Source organism: Patagioenas fasciata, chromosome 3 (assembly GCF_037038585.1).
Source record: "Patagioenas fasciata isolate bPatFas1 chromosome 3, bPatFas1.hap1, whole genome shotgun sequence".
Taxonomy (NCBI): domain Eukaryota; kingdom Metazoa; phylum Chordata; class Aves; order Columbiformes; family Columbidae; genus Patagioenas; species Patagioenas fasciata.
Genome location: NC_092522.1, coordinates 40,622,413 through 40,634,819, shown reverse-complemented (window position 1 = coordinate 40,634,819; position 12,407 = coordinate 40,622,413). Strand labels below are relative to the sequence as shown.

Here is a 12,407-nt window from a genome sequence, read left to right as displayed (position 1 = left end):
GCATCTGTAGGTAAGGTGTCGTCATGGGGACTTCAGCCTTCTACTAGCACTGGGAAGCGACACATAGCCACTTAGCTGCAGAACCCCACTATTTAAATGTTTGGCTTCCAGTACCTGTGTACCTCTAAATTTCCAGTCGCAAAGCCTCAGTCCTTTTGCCCATGGTTCTCTGAATAAATAAATTTCAGCAAGCCTTTTGAAAAGAGTGATGATATGTTAACTTGAATTAATAAGCCTTTGGGTTTTTGTTTGTTTGTTTGTTGGTGTTGGTTTTGTTTTGTTTTTTTTAGTAGATATTCTAGGTAGATCTGCTAACAGATTTGCTGTCTGGAGAGGCTTTCTGCCAGTCCACTGCATTCTGCCTCATAAGGAATTACCATGGTAAGCTTGAACTTCTGTATTGAGAGAATCAAATGAATTACAAATCATTATATCTATCTTAGTAACACAGTTGGGACTTCTTGATAAAGCTTTGTTGCTGTACTATTTATTGAGCTGAGCTGTAATACAGTTTCCATAAGAACTGGAATAAATATTCACAAATAACAGGTAATCACTTTTCCTTAAACCAAATGTATTTACAAGACTGTTAGATCAGAAGTAGCCAGGAACTACCTGTCTTTTCAATGTGTCTTCTGGACTTTATCTCCTGTATTTATCATCTATTTTGATATGTACATTTTCACTAATAATGATCTTAGATAAAACAGTGTATATTCACTCATATGTGTTACCTACACATTTCTGAATCCCTAGGTGGAATTGCAGATTATAGTCTGCACTCCAGCATCTTGGAATATTACACCAGCCCTTTTTGTGATAATCTTGTAACTATTGTGATCTTGATTCTCTCAAAAACATTTCCTTACCAAAGAATTTTAGGAGATCTGTATACAGATACTACTTTAAAAAATTAGTCCTTTTTTGTACTTCATTTGGCCATGTCACACTTAATGAGTGCCAGTTTAGAAGTCTTTGAGAGCATTTTATTAAATTCTCTCAGCCAACCTTGTCAGAAAGGAGCCCCTGCTAACCCTTATGTCATACTTGTACCTCTCTGTGCCCAGGCTCACATACTTGCTCTGTCACTAATCCTCCAGCTTCAGAGAAGCTGTTGAAGGAACATGATGTTATTCACATGAGTAAAGGCATCAAAGCCTGTCTCTTCAAAAGCTATTTTTTCCTCTTTAAATTTGACTTGTGCCTAACTAATCTGGTATTTATCATCTTCAGAGCTGTATAGTTTACTCCTGGCTACTACTAGTTGTAGTCCTTTTACTACAGTGTTGAACTGCACAGGGACGCTGGGAAAAAAAAAAAACAACAAAAAAGAAAAGAAAAGAAAAAAAAAACCAAAACACCAGTCAAGTAAAGCTTTCCTTCCCCAAAAAGAAAAACTTGACAAATCTGACAGGCTAGTGCAAAAAGGAGCATAGAAATCCCTACCAAAAACATGTGGGAGGGAACATATATTTAAAATAGGACCGCCTAATTCGGCTGCTAAATCAGTGTAAGGAGCTCTGTACGTCTGTGTGTGCGGGAGGGAGAGACAGAGGGAGGGAGAGAGACACAGGGAGAGAGGAGCAGAGGGAGGGAGGCAGGGAGGGAGAGCAATGTGCCTTTCACAGAGCTGGGAGCTTGATGGGAATGTTTGATTAGCTCCTCTCTGAAAGAGAAAAGGTGTCCAGGCCTCCCTCTGCTGCCTGCCTCTCTTTCTGTAGAATAATGTTGACTGGAGTTTGGGGTACAGAAAAGCTTGGAAATAATAGCACTTTCATACTGTGTGGAGAAAAGGAATAAAAAGTTGCACACCTCAAGCAAGGTAATTCTGATGTAATTTCTCTGCTCTATTTATTTATTGGGGAGAGGGTGAGTTGCTTTTTTGCCTGTTGATAAGTTAAATACTTTCACTGCTAAGAAACTATAGGGATGTAATTTTTTGTTTAGCATTCCAGCTGTGTGCATAGGATCAAAGACCTAAGGAAATAAGGACATAGACATAGAATGAAACTGTACTTTAAATTATATATAGTTCATTAAGTATTTATAAAAGCATTAAACCCCTACTGTTAAAATGGACACATATACTCACTGCCTGAACAGCAAGGGCTTAACTATTTGATAAAGAATGGTGTATATTAATCACATACAAATAGACATCTATATGTGCCCACTGTTCAAATAGTGTGTAACAGGTAATGCAACTTGTTCCCTACGTTTAAAATTATTTTGCTTTCAAGACTTTGTCTCTTTAATCAATAAGTAGATGTGTGTTGTATCATTAATTAGCACTACCTGACACTGGGAAACACTCATCTCCAAGATACAGAATGGAAAATTGTATTATTCCAGTGATTTGTGTTTATATGGTGTGAACTCCCTTGACAGATGGCTAGATACAGATGTATGAGCAGTACAGTAGCCTAGACGCTATGTATCCTTTTGTGCTGAGTGCTTGTTTTGCTGGTGAGGCTCCAAAAATGAATAGCATTGTCAAGCCTGCCACAGCCGTTCAGCTCTCTGTGGGGAGATTAGAGTCTCGATAAGTCTCTTCAAAATGTGATTTCTCTCAGACTAGTACGAACATGAACCAAATGCCCCAAGCAAACTTTCAACCCTAGTTAATATTTTGTTCCTAGAGTTTATGGGAACGATGCCACATCCAGAGCAAAAAAGGAATTACAGATTACAGAGACAGATCCTCCTTAGACCACACTGCTTTTCCTCTAACCTCTCCAAAATTTAAATAAAACACCAAAAACAAGCAAGCACACACAGAGAAAAAGTAGTTCAGATGTTTTTTGATTGAGAACAGCAATGGAGTCCTAAATGTTTATAGCTTGTATCTTACCATATACATCCTAAAGTGGAAAACACCTTGCACGCTCAAAAAATATCCATGTTTTTCTGTATCAGTGTTACTATGTTCTTCAGACTTTATTCAGTTCATCACTTGAATGACAGTCATGGCTGTAAGACTGGTCTCTTTCAGAGATGCAAAGAGAGTTCAAGCAAAAATAACTGCATTACACATGCACATTAGTTTTGGAATATTAGATTAGTATTTTACTTTAAAGAGACTTACCTTTTTTGCTTATTTTATCTAATCCTTCAAGTTGCTGGGGTTGCTCTCACTTGGATGACAGAAAATAGGTCTTGTCTTTCTGTTATTAAAGACATAAAAAGTACTTTTTAAAAAAGAAACCTTCACTGTCCTGCCAGTATAATTGAATATTGCTTTGTGTTTCCACCTGTAGTAGGTATGTTATGTTCATAACTTGCTCACTACTTTAAGTAAGACGCTTCTTTCCCCGATAGTATTCTTACACATGACTTACCACTGGCTAGTTGAACCAAGTAGTTTTACTGGTTAACCCAGGTTTCCTCACACTTGGGATGCAAGAGGCCTACCCCATGTATATTCTCTGGTGTCTAATAAGAATGAGATCCTACCAAAGACTTTCCTTTAGTGGAGACATTAACAAAGTATTCCCCCCTTCACCCAGCTATTTACTTTCACAGAAATAGTGGGAAAATAATTTTTATGCTTCCTTTTGTCAAACTTGATTAATTGGAATATTTCTTAAAGGGGATTGCCTGAGACACAGTGAAAACACAAAAGTTGGGAAAACAGGCTATTTACCTCATGTGAAACAACAGAACTATTTCTTATTTCTGGCCATTGCTTTTTACAAAACATTGATAAAAATACACCTGAAATTTACATAACAGTGGCATCAAAGACTTGATTGTACCTGATCTGCCTGGAGATTTTTTAGCTTTTTCCTTTTCACTCCTGAGCCACTAAAAAAGCTCTAGAAAGAAAATACTGCCCAGCAGCTTAACATGCTAATCCAAGGTTCAGGACATGCATGTTCAAGTCTTAATTTTATCAAAAGTCTCCTAATTGATGATAGACAAGTCATTTAGGCCACCTGGCTGAAATAAGCAATAAAAGTGATAGTTTGGTTTACCATCTGCAGCTGTGTTCTTCCTCTGATGTCTTGAGGCTAAACCATAGGAAAGAACACTCTGGCATTTATAGACATTAACTATCCCTACAGAGGGAGCTGAACATGCAGTGCCAGACTAGTGAGGTTTGTGTTGGCCCATTGTATTGAGGTGGAGAGGCATCATCTTTTCTGGATGGGTAGTGAGCAGGAACAGGCCAGGATTTCCTGAGAGCCCTGGGGGATGTTTGGGCCCCCTGGAGCTCTGAGTCCATCAGGACTTCTCCAGCATTGGCTGAGTTTTACACCTCCCATTCAGGGCTCAGAAAGTGGACACTGAACAGATATGTCCTTCTTTCTGAAAGCCCATCCATCATACAGGTCTCATTGGTCTGTGTTTGAAAAGAGAAACACAGAACAAAAATAAATGAAAAACTAAGTGTTGGTTGAGGGTTTTTTTTTTTTTGTTTGGTTTGGTTTGGTTTTTTGTGGGTTTTTGGTTTTGTTTTTTTAAGGAGAGAAAACTAATAGCTATAGTATGTGTTGTACATAAAGCCAGGGAGGATGCAACTACATCAGCCACAGGTCTGCCCTCCCCACCTTTCTCCTGTGCCTTACTTTTTAAGGCCAGAGTCAAAGAGAGGCAGATAGGTGCTTAACACCTACTTAGAACACTTCAATTCCTCTTTTGAACTTGCCGGGGCACAAGGAGCCCCCTTGTCCCAGTGCTGGCCTGGGGTGCCGTGTGAGAGCTCAGCTGGGACCTGGGACAATGCAGCCCCTGTTCTGCGCCCGGCTGTCACACAGAGACTATAATTATCTCTCTTCTAATGACCAGCCAGGCAAGATAACAGTTTTTACACTATGTTTAGAAAACAATGTCTTACTACAAATTGACGGTTCAGTCGCCTGTAAAAGAGCCTCTCTAACAGTCCTGGAGCAGCTGCCATTCTTTTGCATCCCAGGTCCTTTATTTGCTGCACATTTCACACTTGGAAAACTTTGGTGAATGCTGTGCAGGCAGCACAGCCTCCCCCTGCCACAGCAGAGGCTCAGAGAGGTGCAGAAGTGCCCAGAAAATTTGTAGCCTTTTCGATTGTATCTGTATTAGTAAATTAAACTCTGACTGCCTGGCTCACACCAGCCTGCATCACACTTGTGAACTCTTTTAGCCCCTGCCCCGAAGGGGCGCAGGCACTGCTGCCAGTGCTACCGAGAGGAGCTGTGAGACTGCCTTTTACTGACTCCTGATAATGCCCTGCGGAAAGCAAGCTGCTGCAGAAAGTGGGATGTGAAGGGACTTGCTGCAGATAAAACAGGAGCCTGCATTACCGATGAGCTTTTCTTCCAGTGCTCTGGCCCACAGACAAGTTGGGGGACTACTGAAATTATGTAGGCTCCTAAGGCATCTATGGGGTAGCTGTACTCACCAGCTGAAATTGCAGCTTGTGTGTATACGTCTGACCCTTGCAAATACTGAGAGTAATCAGACATGGGCAGTTGGGAGAGCATGACACTCATGGATTAGCTACTTGAGTATTTGCTCTGGGCTCTGCAAACATTTTGCACCGAACTTGGTGCTGGGGCAGCTGTATATTTAGTGGTGTCTGAGGGCTGCTCCCACATCCTCTGCTGCTGGCCACACCAATGGAGGAGCAGAGCCTGCTCCCTCTTTCTGCAACAGGATCACCTCACCTCTCTTGCCACCTTCTCTGAGCTGGCATCTCTGCTCTCCTCTGCAGCAGGACATGGCTGGGTCACCTTGGGCTGCCTTTCCTATTCAGGCTCATTTTTCAGCAAATGAGTCCTGGGGAAAAAAAACAAAAACAAAACGAAACACCCAGAAAGTGTTAATCAGAAAGAACATTTCCCAATGAGTTGCAACCAGCAACATTTCTCATGAAAATGTATTTTAATTATAAAAAAATAGCACCATCTGCAGCTTTTGCTTTCCATTTTAAAGCACGGCACCCGAATCTATAGCTCATATCCCAAACTGGAAACACATTTGCATTCAGAAGAGTATCTATAACCACCTCTTCTTCATTCAAGTCATCTAGGTTTAAGCAGTTCTTAACCTGACAAGTCTTACTGTCATGACTGAACGGGCTTTCTAGCACGCATCAAGTCTATCCTACCTTTGCTTTATCTCCAGAGCTTCAAAGTGCATTAAGAGGTCAGTGACACATTAAGAACATGATCTGTGTCAGTTATCCCTAATGTGTCTTATTCTACAGGACATCCCATAGACACAGATATGAAAAATACTTTAAAGATCAACTTGCATTTGCAACCTGTTTTTTCAGCCTGTCACCTTATAAAATAGCTTTAGAAATGTAACACATGTAACACAGCAGCCAACAGTGTCTCAGCTGGCAGCTGGTTTCATACGAAAAAAAGCGCATAATTGCCAAGTGACAGTTTTACTTGTGCCAAAAATTCTGGAAAAATTCTGGAAGATTTTGTTTAGCTTTATGCGTTCTTTTAATGTCCCCACCAGGATAAGTTGGAGATTTCCAGCTCCTCCAGGCTTGTACATAAAACTAAGGAAATTTTTACCTTTCCAAAATCACATGTTTACAGGAAAGTTTAGACGTAGCCACCTCTGCCTCTCGATTTCCCTGCCAGGTTCCTTTGGAGATTCAGAAGGCTCCGTTCTTTCTGTTTTCCCCAAATACATAGTTTACCTTTGAGTCTGTAGAACAAGGGTGAGACATTGAAGAAAGCTGGCAGCAGCGCTGTGTATCCTGGCCCTGGTCACCTTCGGTGAGTCAGAGTGAGGAATGGGTAATGGCTCCATCACTCCAGGGGCTACTTTCACAGCTGCCAGCCAGCTGAGGACAATGGGAGCCCATCCTGCTCACCTTGGTGGGAGCCCATCTTTCTCACCTCTCTTGCAATGCATCTGCAGCACTACAGCATTTTGTTCTCCTGGGCTTGGTGGAAGAAGTTTTTGGACACGAAGAAAGAGAAGCTGTTTGGAAAGGAGGCTAAATGTGAAGGAAATGAGTGTCCAGATGAGGAAGAGGACAGGTTAGAGAATTTTAGAATAGTTGGCACAAATGAGACTGATTGCAAGGTCAAATTCAGCATCACACATCAGACAAGTCTTCTTTCACCCTGTTTTTTAGACTGTCTTTCTACCCAACTGCATCTCAAAATATGTGATAATTTGGGATGTAAAGTCTCAGGCTTCCATGGTCTACATCTTCTGTTCTCAATGATGAAATCTGTGTGTAGAAAAAAATATATGTTATGAAATAATTACATTTGAAGTAGAAGCTCGTATAGTAATCTCCTAAAGCCAAAGTTCAGAACAAACTTCCTGAGCATGGAAGTGGATTATGCAATATTGAGTCTGCAGGTTTAGTTTCATTTTAAAAACAAAAGACCTGAAATTATGAGTTCCTGCTCCCAGACCATATGATAAGCCCAGTTCACCTTTTTGATCTTGGGGTCTCAGAAACAGAATCCTGTGATTCATCTCTATGTTGAAACATCAGGTTTTAAAAGCTTCTAGTATGCAAAATTAGTGAATCAGTGTCAGCCTGGTCCTGTGGCACATTCCTCAACGATTCCTTGCTGCGCCTACACTGTCACAGTATCCGGGACTGGGCTCTGGCTGCTTTCTCTGCCACCATATTTTCTAGCTTTTCAAGTGCCCTCCAGGGCATTTGGATATTAAGGGATGTAGTTCTGGAAGCATAATCATCCCTCATGTTCCCTGCATAACCCATATGCTCTCTAAGCCCACTCCTGCCAGTTGCCAAGGGCTGCCAATACACATGCCATAAGGCTGCACAGCTTGGCCCACACTATGTCAGGTCTCTCACCAGTATCTCCACCAACAGCATGTCTTCAGAAACCCAGTGCTACTATAATAGCCTCATTTATAATGCTGGCACCCATGCAAATCCATAGCTCACTTTCCTCCCAAAAGCAGCATGGAGTGCCAAGATATCTTCTGTAGTCATTAAAAAATGGAAACTGCATTCACAGATCCACAGTTTTCAAATGGGTCCCCACAACAGCCATGTCTGGTGAGAGACCTCAGCTTCAATGTGCCTGTTGGGTTACAGGTGGGCTGCAGACTAGCACCAGGTGGGAGGGATACAACTGAAACAGCCTGTAGCAAAGCCAAAGCAGCAATGGCCACTACCTGGGAAGGTCAGACTGCTGCAGTAACAACGCTTAAGGCTCCATCCTCCCTGCAGGTTTGCACCGTGAGCCCTTGAGGAGCAGGACTCAACTCCAGCCCAGGAGGAGAGGGGACAGACTTTTCTACTGTCTTCTCAGGATCACTCTGGAGAAGACAATAGAAAAGCATCCAGCTTATCCACAGAAGTAGTGGTAGACTTTGATATTTTCTGTGAGGAGTATGAGAAAACAAAGATCTAGTGAGTGGCTTTAGGAGCCACTCATGGCCCAGACCTGCAGGACACGAGTGCCAACGCCAGCGGGAGATCCACAGATGTGCCTAGCTACTGAAACTACTCATGCGTATCCTCTGAGCACCCAGGTGGCACCTCTGTACCCCATGCCCAAGGAAGGCAGGAGCCTGGGCTCCACCTGCAGGGTATGTGGTAGTGTGGCCACCCACCATGCCCTGGGCTGTGGGGTCAGGCGTCCCAGTCCTCAGCAGCTGACTCTGCAAAGAGGCAAAGGATTTGGAGGTGCCAGCACAGCAGCACCAGAAGATGACCGAGGGCCATATGGCATTTCGGAGTTTCTGATTTAACTTTTGTAGCAACCCCCTTTGTAGCAGGGATTGGACTTTCCTAAACTAAAGGTATCAGAGACATTTTTGAGAGAGCTGGAGTGAAAGGTTCCCAATCAGGAATAATAATGCAGTTAGTCAGGAAGTAATAATATTTTTTGAAGTGCACGAAATATATAAGGGGAAAATGTTAAGTGTTAATGTTAAATGTTAAGTAGTGCAAGGAGCATGATAGTATCATTTTTACAGAGAACTATAACACAAACTGAAACTGCTTTCTCAACCTTGTTCCACTGGTTTCCACCACAGAAGCAGCTTTCAGCTGAGCTTTCCAAAATGCTTTCTACAGCTTCCCCAGTGCTTCCTGATTTGCTGAAGATAATTTGTGTAACATCTTACCTTGATCAAATTGTTATTGCTAGATATCAATAAACTTCACCACTTACTGACATTTCAGAATGCAACCACCCTAAAGTTTCTCTTAATTTCTGATTCTGAGTTTCTACCAAAAAAGAAAAAGATGTCAAGTTTTGTTTGAACACGCCACAGAAATTCCAAGAAACATTCCCAGGGTGATGTGCAGTTTCTTTAATGCCTTTAACACAAATTCTTCACTGATAGACCAAATATGTACCTTCAGGGGAATTCTGACACAGTACAATAATTCTTAGTTTGCAGGCAGCACAGCAGCATGGTTAGTCAGCACTCTTTTCATTGTGCATCCAACCTGAGAAACAATGTATTGCACTTTAAAAAGTCACTTTTACTTGTTAAAACCAGTTGTTGGAATCATAAACCAGTGCATTTTCTAAAAAGTGAAAGAAATGTGGCCATGAATCTCATATCCCAAATTCAACACAGCCCTCAGGCACTGCTGAATTGCAGGTACTCCCCTTTGCCCTCAGTTTTCCGGGGAAATGGCAGTGCCAGGGATTGATGGTACCTGACTGATGTGAAGCAGAAGTAGTTAAATTAGAAAAGGGAAAGAGGTTCTCTGCAACAGTGAGCAAGCTTCAGCGTGCAGAGGGAGCACGGGCTCAAGCCTGGGAGCTGGCGGGGCAGATACAGGAGCAGACAAGAGCCATGGTGGGAAGGAGGACAGAGAGAGGGAGTTGTCTGGACAGCGATTCACAGGTTTGAGCTAACAGTGATTCCCAATGAGCCATAAAACCTGCTCATCAAAGTGAAAAAAAAATTAATGCATAATATATTAACAGAAACTAGGAAAGTACAGTGCAATGACCTACACAGAAAAGGTCATTGGGATAGTCCAAATTATATTTTCTCTGTGAGTGGGTGACATATTCTAAATGTATCTCTTCCTCTGCTGGAAGGGGCAGGTCAGACCAGCATAATTGATGGTTATCTTGCTGAGACAGATGAAAAAGCATAATCATTGCAGTTTTATTTAGGCTCTGAGAAAGGTCTGGCAAGTTAAATCACACTGCAGTTTTAAATAAATTACTTTCTTCTGAGAGAGCTCTGTGGAAAGTAGAGAAATCATTCATCACTGTTACTTCAACCTTATGTTGGTTTAATTTCAAGGCATCGCATGCACACAAAATGAATAGCGCAGGGCTGCTTGAGTGTTTTTATTTGGGTCTAAATTGCTAGGTAGAGCATCTCTTCATTATACCTACCTGAACTGAGCTATTTTGGACTAAATCCTTCTTGCAAACCTTCATATAAACATTTCTTAAAGCAGCTCTGAAAAAAAAGCATTTCTGTGCCCAAAGTAGAACTCAGACCTCTGAGTCCACCCAGACTTGAGAGTGATGTGAGAGGCACCCTGCAAGAAGTACTGGCTACCAGCGGTCCTCCCAGCCCTCTTCTGAGTCAGGGACCTCATGAAGCAGAGCAGGCACCACTTAGAACTTGATGTAGCAGTCACAATAATCAAAGCTTTCATAATAAGGAGCAAGTGGTAAGAACCCTTAATCAGGGATAACTGCATCATCTTTCTTATAGAAAAGGTGATGAAGTCTGTAGGATTTTTTTAATTCCTGGATGAATACATTCTATTTCATACCACTCAAAGAGTGAAGTCTAGCATCCCATGCAAACAAGCTCACCCTTGCAAAATAGCACCCTGGATCTTACCTTTTGGTACCCAGAGGCCTGGCCTGGGATACCTACAGGTCAGTCTAAGCCTCTGAAATAAACATATTTAACAACTTGGCTTTTTCGGCTCAGCAGAACTCATTACTCGGCTTTTTAAAATAAACAAACACTAGGATATTTTTTTAATATAAAGACTTTCGGATCAACACAGTGCAGTGAGTGTACATCGTTCCTTCTCTCTGACAAGAAAGAGGATGAAACTAAATTGCATGGTTAACCATATTACCTGGTGTGAAGCAAAATGAACAGCAATTATACTACTGAGCAAGCTGCAATACCATGGGGACAGAATATGAGCATGAAACAAAGAAAAGGTTAAACATTTTTTTTAAAAGATACAAAAGAAAAAAATCTAAACCATTTTATTCTAGAAGATGACAATCAGCTCTTATTCATTCAAACAAGTTTACTCACACCTACACCAAGCCCACTTGATTTTCCCATAAAGGGCACATATTTGACTCAACCCACAGTGCTTAGAGATCGTGCTGTTAGCTCCATTCTGCTTGCTCAGAGAGCTTTCAAACAAAGTCCCCTTCCGGTTTTTTATGGTACCAGTACTGCTGCAATGTTACAGCCCCTTGAGAAGGCAAACAATAACACACGATTGCAGTACAAAGAGAGTACACAAATTAATTTATGCAGCACAGGAGATTACAGGAAATAAACTGCTTACTCCTGCAGAGACAAAGCATGTGGCACCAGCAAAGAATTTCCATTTGCACGTGGAACAGACAGCAGTGCCTGACACCAAATATCAAGGACTTAAAACCTACACCTCCATCAGAAAATGCTGTAGTTTGCCATACAGTAACAACTAATATGGATTTAACCATCTGTTTGTTTGTAGCATATAGCAGCTCTCAGATCTTTATAAAAGTCAAGCTCCTAATAAAAGATCTGTGTAAAAATCTTACTTTATATGCATAAAGAATAGTTGGCTAGCTCTGTCTCTTCCTTAACATTCAAGATTTTTCAAGTATTTCTGGTCGGAAAAAGTAATCAACATTCTTCCGAATAGAAATTTGATTTTAAAAAATAAAATAGGACCTGGACTGGAAGATACTGAAGTAGATGCTTCTTACTACCTTTGTACTTGACTTAGCTGGAATTTAAGCCCGGGTTACTGTAATGTATATGCTTAACTACTTTGCGGGTATAAGCATAACTTCTGTTATGCAGTCTGAAGGACACCAATGAGAAAACGTACTCTGATAAACAAAGATCCAGAATACGTTTTAGAAGATTCACTGAACAGTCACTAGTTACTGGTACTGACTGGGACTGCAAATACCATATTAATGGAAATCAGGTAAAGAAAAATCTCAGCAAAGCTCATACTCCAGACTAACCCAAGGTAGAAACTTTCAGGTTTGTTTTAATGGGATCCATTAATTTGTTAAAGGAACAATAGCTTTGTATTTAATAGCAAAGTATCATTCCCGATCTACAGATAAAACATCCCAAAACCTCCCATTGGATCTAAACGAACTAAAAAGTCTGTTGTATGCGTCAGTCTGCTTACAGGATCAGAGCCCTGTTTTCCCTTGTCTTCCCAGAGAAACAAACAAACAAAAAAACCCACTGTTTTATTCAATTTACTCCGTTTACCATTTTGA

The 12,407-nt window shown here is 41.3% G+C and overlaps 1 protein-coding gene and 1 long non-coding RNA gene across 9 annotated transcripts in view; one reads left to right on the top strand and one right to left on the bottom strand.

The window, feature by feature from the left end:
* The window catches only part of LOC139827554 (uncharacterized), a 125,450-nt gene that overhangs the window by 78,897 nt on the left and 34,146 nt on the right, over nt 1-12,407 (bottom strand). For both annotated transcript variants that reach the window (XR_011738291.1, XR_011738292.1), the window contains exons 4-5: nt 5,646-5,757; nt 3,086-3,164 (exon numbers count right to left, since the gene is read on the bottom strand). This is a non-coding gene — a long non-coding RNA (uncharacterized lncRNA). The remainder of the gene's footprint in view (nt 1-3,085; nt 3,165-5,645; nt 5,758-12,407) is intronic.
* The window catches only part of VIT (vitrin), a 54,322-nt gene continuing 43,460 nt past the window's right edge, over nt 1,546-12,407 (top strand). For 6 of the 7 annotated variants that reach the window (XM_071806182.1, XM_071806184.1, XM_071806185.1 and 3 more), the window contains exon 1: nt 1,546-1,822. The gene's annotated coding sequence lies outside the window, so the exon portion shown is untranslated. The remainder of the gene's footprint in view (nt 1,823-12,407) is intronic. The other variant, XM_065835833.2, reaches the window with a different exon arrangement.